Below are 6,600 nucleotides of genomic sequence, written 5' to 3'. Positions count from 1 at the left end.
CGTATACTGACAATAGTCTCTCTTGCTGGGCTGGTGTTGCATCTACGAATTGCTTGTAGACCTCGGCCCTTAGCAGCTCATTCTGAGCTTTTATCTGTTTGAAGGAAGCCTTGGTGCTTTTGGGCTTCTTGGTCAGCTGGGAAGAGGAGGACACCTCTAATCCATGTTGTAAAGTTTTCTCCTGCTGAAAGGAGCTTGTACCTGTGTGTTGACTGCCCTCCTTGTCTTTTCTTTCACTCTCCAAGACATCATCAGTAATGTCTTCTACCTATGGGGAGTCTGCTCTTTGCCTTTTGGCTTCTGGCTGGTGGGAGGATCCACTGAGAGGAGTGGACTCTTCTCTATCTCTTTTAGTTCCCCTTTCCTCATGTGCTGGGGTTTGTAAGATTGGGGCAGTTACTGGCTCTTTTTGTGGAGGTGGAATTTGCAGTGTTGGAGCTGCTGGTAGCTGAGTCTGTGGAGGGACATTTTTCCCTTGCTGCTGTTCTTGTTGCTGCCCTGTTTGCTGCTCTGCTTTAGGGGAAGGCTTTTCTTTTGTTACCTCCTCTTCTGTGCCCATTATACCCTTGCCTTTATCTAACACTGGTGCTGATGTAGAAGGTGCCTGTGGTGCAGTCTTTGTAGCCGAGGTCCTTTCTCCTATTGAATAAGATGGTCTGAAAGGTACCTGCTGCACATAGTCTAGGTCAATAGTCTTTTCAAGCTCCCTCCTACTCTTTAGCATTCTTTCTTCCTCAGTTAGATTTTCAACTAGAGTGTCCATCTGCCATTCTTGCAGGTTGGCATATTTTTCAATGTGAGGGTACTGACAATGTTTAATGCCTATCAGCCTATACTTGTTTCTTCTAGCAGTGATGAAACCTTGAGGGTCATAATGGACCCACCGAAAACTATAGGATAACTTGTATTTATCCTTGAGGATTAGGTCTGCCTCTTCCCACCCTTCTTTTTTGTTCATGATGAAGGGGCCCAACTCGTGTTTGAACTTGAGGTGGGCCTTCTTTTTGGCGCTGTGGAAATGGGTGAGGTCTGACTGAATTAAATGCCTGTAATATTCTAAGGCAAATAACCTCATAGGCACATATTTTGGGAGCCTGTATGGACAGAGCTTACAACCATAGATCCTAATGACAATATGGTTCTCATATAGGTACCAGTCACCTATTTTATATTTTCTAGAAAGCTGCAGGGCTTTCTTTATCTCATTTGATACCCTGGGAGGAGGGGACTTCATCAACAGGCAAGAGACTGGGTATACAAATTGGTCAACAAATTCACAGTAGGTATAGGGTGAGTTTGTGACCTTATGAAAGACAGAGGTCCAGAAGGTAACAGATCTTCTCTCCCCTTTGTGATCTAGCCTTCTGATGTAGCATGGGAAGGCTTCAGAGTGGTAGTACATGAATAGGTGGTAAATATAGGCTGAGTACCTGAAGACCCCCTGCCTGTCCACCTTGCTTAGCTGATCATGAATCCTATTGGCAATGAATTTAGCAAAGTTATATTTCCTGGCAGGGGGTTGGCGTGGGCTATATGCAGATAGCAATACCAGCATCGTTTTGTCCATATGCTCACTATTTTTGTATCCCAGCACATAGGAAATCATGTCTAGTAAAAGCCTGCCTATATCATTGAAATGGATACCCAGGTAGGGAGGTGGCTCTGTAGGCTGGCACTCAGGTCTCATGAAATCTCTGGTGACCCTTTGAATTTCCTCACTGGTCATCCTTTCACCAGTCTCTATCAAATAGCTCAAGGAAAATGGGATTAGTAATTCTGTCTGATCAAAATGTAACATCTTGTTGATAGACTCAGCATTAATGTAGAAAAGGATTCTTCCAGATGGAGTGCTAACAGTTCTGTGCTGCCCATTATAGTTTTCAGCACATAGGTAAATGATCTCAGGGAAGACATTTACAGCTGGGAGACAATAATATGGTAGGTTTGACTCCCATATCCCATGTGTGCCATGACCATCCTTATAGTCCTCTCTCAACTGACTGAAAGTTTGCAAGAAGTCCCTGTTGCCCTCAAAGTCTTCAATAAGACAGTCCTTGTCAACCAATGGCAAGGCCTCCAGCTCTCTATTTGTTGGATTCAATGGAGCTACACTGAGGGATGAGGATGTAGAAGCAGCCATTGTAAAACTTGATTTGAAATGAGGTGATGGCAATTGATAGACCAAGTCTGAAGTGTTTTTCTCAGTGAAAATGCAAGCTGGTCTGTGCAGTTTGCTGCAACCTCTCAGGGATGTGAACTGCCAAGGGTAAGTTGCAGAGGTAATGAGGTTTCTTTTGGTAAGAATGTAGCTGGCCTGTACTCGGCAAAAGGGAACAATGTCGAGCACCTCGAGGACAATTTTACGGTTTCAGCCCGTGGAATGACCGCTCTAATGCTGAATTATAGTTCAGGGGTGGTGCAGGTTGCTTGGGCTTACTTTAGGTAACAAGCAGAGTTGAACTTAGGATTTTTACCAGTCTTTTAATGGTGAATTTACAGAGAATTGGAATGCATGGGCAAAAGTGGGGAAAACTGGTGAAATACCTGGAAAACTAGCTTGGAAGCCTGCGGGCTGGGCTGTGGAGGTTTAATGCCGTCGAATTCTGGACTTGTAGCAGTCGAAATGTCGAATTTGATGGCTGGGGACAAATTTCGCGGCAGCTGGTCGACAACGGATACTTCTTTTGTGCGTGAAAATGACCGAAAACGGCTCATTTGGTCGTTTATAACGTTAAATTTGGAAAAATTATGCATTTGGCGCTTTTCCGCCGATGACGTCAGCATGACGTCATGGTGGGGCCCGGGTACGGAGGTGACGTGGCTGCTGAGGTGTGAGCCGGGTGGCAGGACACGGTGGCGGGTGAATAGGGTGGCAGGAGTACGTGGAGGATCACATGGCGCGGGGGTGTGCGAAAAGGTGCTACGTCAGGATGATGCAACGCTGACATAAGGGATAGCGGTATCGGAATAGTGGTAAGTGGGTTCCCCGCACCGCCTTTGCTGGTGAGTGGTATTGGGGAGGGGGGCTCCGAACAACCCTGGCGTTTGACACGCGTCCACGGTATGGAGCGGAAAACCACTTTCCCCGGACGCTAAAGGTCGGCAGGTCGGGGGACGAAAATGACCGCCCACCGTTAGATCTGGGCGGCGGAGATCGGACGGCTGGCGGGTCCTCCGACGGATCGTGCAGGTTGGGGGGGGGCCGCCGGCCCATTATAATATTCAATTTAATATTTCGGGCGGAGAACTATAGGAAAGGGGGTTTTTCATAGGTTTTGGGGATTTTCCGGGTTTTCAAGGGTTTGTCAAGGGTTTTTATAAGAAAAAAGGGGTTTATAGGGGTGATTTTAGCAAGGAAGAAGAAGGGGTTTTTGTGTTTTTGAGCAAAGGGACGGTGAGGGCTGAGGGAAGAGGTTGCTGCTCATAACCAGAGGTTAGAGCAGCTCCAAGATAGGGTTGACCACAGTCCCAGATGGACTAAAGTCTCCCTTGACCATTTATTTGGCTATAGTGCCAAGAGGAGGATATGTACATAGTGCTAGGATTTATACACCTTAGTGTTATTTATAGTAGGGAAAGGGGGACATAGGGGATTTAGATAGTAGAGTTAGTGGTTAAGATGTATGAGAGGGTAAATGAAGGGGAAACCACTAAGTTTATTTGAAATTTACTTATTTTAGGGAGTAGATCAAAATGAAAAGAATTTTAGACAGGAAATGTGGCTTTTAAATGAACAAGAACCATCATAAAACCTTAGAAATTTCTCATCAATCTCCATGGATGAAGGGATGTCAGTAATAAGAGTGGAAGGGAAATCTGGGTAATTAGACATGCTCCTTTGCCTTGCTTTTCTTATTTAACCAGCAAGATTCAATCTGCAATGAATACCACTTCTGCAACCCCATCTACTTACCCAACTACTGTGCCTAGCATTTTTTATTTCTTCTTGGAGGGTGGACTTGGACTTGCAGACCCTTACTTGCCTTTTCTTTTATTTGGCTTTTTATTTTGTTTTTTCTATCTACTTCTACCCTTATTTCTTCCAAGGTCCCAGATTAAGTTGTTGGGAGCCTTTTCTTCTCTACTTGAACTACTTGTCTGCCAAGATTAAACAGTTTGGATAGACTTCCTTCTCTAATCTACAACTGCAAATTTAAACCATGGAATGATCCAGATTAGACTGTTGGACCATCCATCAAAATTTTAAGTCCATACCAAGCTATAAGCACAGATTGGATTCTCTTGGAAATATGTGATCTTTGAATCATCAGAGCAGAACATATTTGGACCTTTCATAGCCAATCATGAAATATGAAACCTATTGGTATAGGTAGCTAACAGGTAGGAATGGGGGAGATGTTGGGTCGTTGAATTCTCTTATTTTCCATCATTCTAAACACCCATTTTCATCACTTTATCATAGTTACTTTCCCATTTGTTATCCATGCTATTGTGTCTCCTCGTGAATGTTCCACATTAAGCTTACAATGTTAAAGTAGTTTATTATCATTATTTTCCTTTATTTTTGATGAATTAGAAAGGATTAGTGTTGGTTTTGTTGATCATGGTTTTCCTAGTCTTGCTACAGTGGTTCATATGCAGTAGCAATAACAACCTCCATGGTTGGAATATTTACATAGCTCCAAAAGAAATTTCAAACATGGATTTTACTCGTTGGGATGTTGACATGGATTTGTGATTCCTAACTCATACTAATTTCAAATTTGTTAGGCTCTAGCTCATGGTATACAATTCAGATAACTCACATAGGAATAATCAGGTGACCAACTTGGGCTGTGATTTTTGGAAAAAATAAGGTGGATTTTGGAAATTAGAGACATGAGTTTCAAAACATCCCTACTTAGGTGACATGTGAGCAATTTCTCCAAAATTTTCTTGGATTAGGAGCTACATGCAGTTCTTTCAGGAATATATTTCTTGTTGTATCTATTAACAGACTATGTCCCAAAGATAGTAATCAATTGGAAACTGAAATAGCTCTAGACTATTCTTAGTTGAATATATAACAAATAGATATATTATAAATAGAATCAACATTTTGTGATTTTTCCATAACTATGAAAGCCCAGATTTGGGCGCTTTTTTCCAATTCATCCTCTTATCTCTTTGTATAAAATGTATGGGTAAAGAACATGTTGGGAGATAGAAAGTAATTTATTAAGTAAGAAAATAAATAAGTTAGCTTAGGAAGAGTGAGGAACCATCATTTATGTAACAATGCATCTTGTAACTTCATTTCTAAAGCTAATGGAGAGATATTAATTTATTTGCAGGTTATGTTAATTCAGTTATTATTATATCATTGTTACAGGTTCTTGCTAATATACATTGTTGCTATTGTTGGTTAATTTAAATTGTAGAATATTTAATGTATATTGCTCATGTGACAACATAGTTATTGGATTGATCCTTACTAACCATGTGTTGCTACAACTTTTTAATGCATTGGCAATTTAGAATGTTAGTTGCTTTATGTTACATAGTTAATGAATGAGTTTATTTTAGTTGGATTGATGGTTGTATAGTTGTGATTGAATGGTTTTGTGAGGATTGATTTCAAGGAGTGTTATTTCATTTCTACAAGTGTGATTTAATTTCTAGCATTATATGCGAAGTGTTGTTTTTATGCAACTGTGAAGAATGAAAAAAATGTACTTGTAGGAGAAATCTTAGCATTAGGAATTAGCCGATGTCAGTTAACTATTGTTTCCTACATATATTTTCATGATAACCTTGAAATAAAAGGACCTACTTGGATTGATAGTTTATGTTTGAGTGAATTGACTTGTTTTATTAAGACAATTTGTTCTCGCAATGAGAGGAACAAAAATTCCTTTTCTCATTTGATGGATGATGTTGATTGCCTTATCTACCACAACTATGGACATGTTGCAATTGATTATAGAATCATATTATTCAAACCTTAATATTATATTCCCCAAGTAAGTAGTCACAGAACACTCCCCACAAGAATATCATATGTTCCAAGGTACACAAGTACGTTTCATGGCTGTTGTTTTTCCTATAATTTATTTGATCACAAGGCTATAAATTGCAATGGAAATGAAAGGAATATAAGGTAGAAAACATATATGTACAAAAATTTTAGAAGATTTGACCCCCACCCGCTTTGCTCAGATAAGATGTTTTGCATGCAATAAGTTTGGAAACATGGCAAGGTATTGTAGGGCTAATTCCAAACAACAGAAAGCATTTACACAGAATAGGTAGTTGAATAAGAAGTCAAAGGAAGATCCATTTAACAAGGTTCATAATACTAAAGTATGGAAGAAAAAAGAAGAATAACAAGTGAAGTGTGGCCAAGTATTATGTGTGCTAGAGAAACATGAGCATTGGTACATAGATGGTGGGTATTCTCGTTATATGACTAGGGATAAGAGAAATTTTATCACTTTAAAGAAAACCAAATGTTGAAATATTGCTCTTGGAAACAAGGAACCAGCCAAGGTGATAGGAAATGCTAGAGCCAACCTCGATTTTAAAAATAAAGATGTTCATAATGTCTTATTGGTTGAAGGGTTAAGGAAAAGAATCTTAACTATGGGTCAAATGATTGAT

This window comes from Pinus tabuliformis, chromosome 3_1 (assembly GCF_031772625.1).
Source record: "Pinus tabuliformis cultivar Carrire ecotype Pingquan chromosome 3_1, CPIR1, whole genome shotgun sequence".
Classification (NCBI taxonomy): domain Eukaryota; kingdom Viridiplantae; phylum Streptophyta; class Pinopsida; order Pinales; family Pinaceae; genus Pinus; species Pinus tabuliformis.
Note: the sequence above shows the minus strand (reverse complement) of the source record.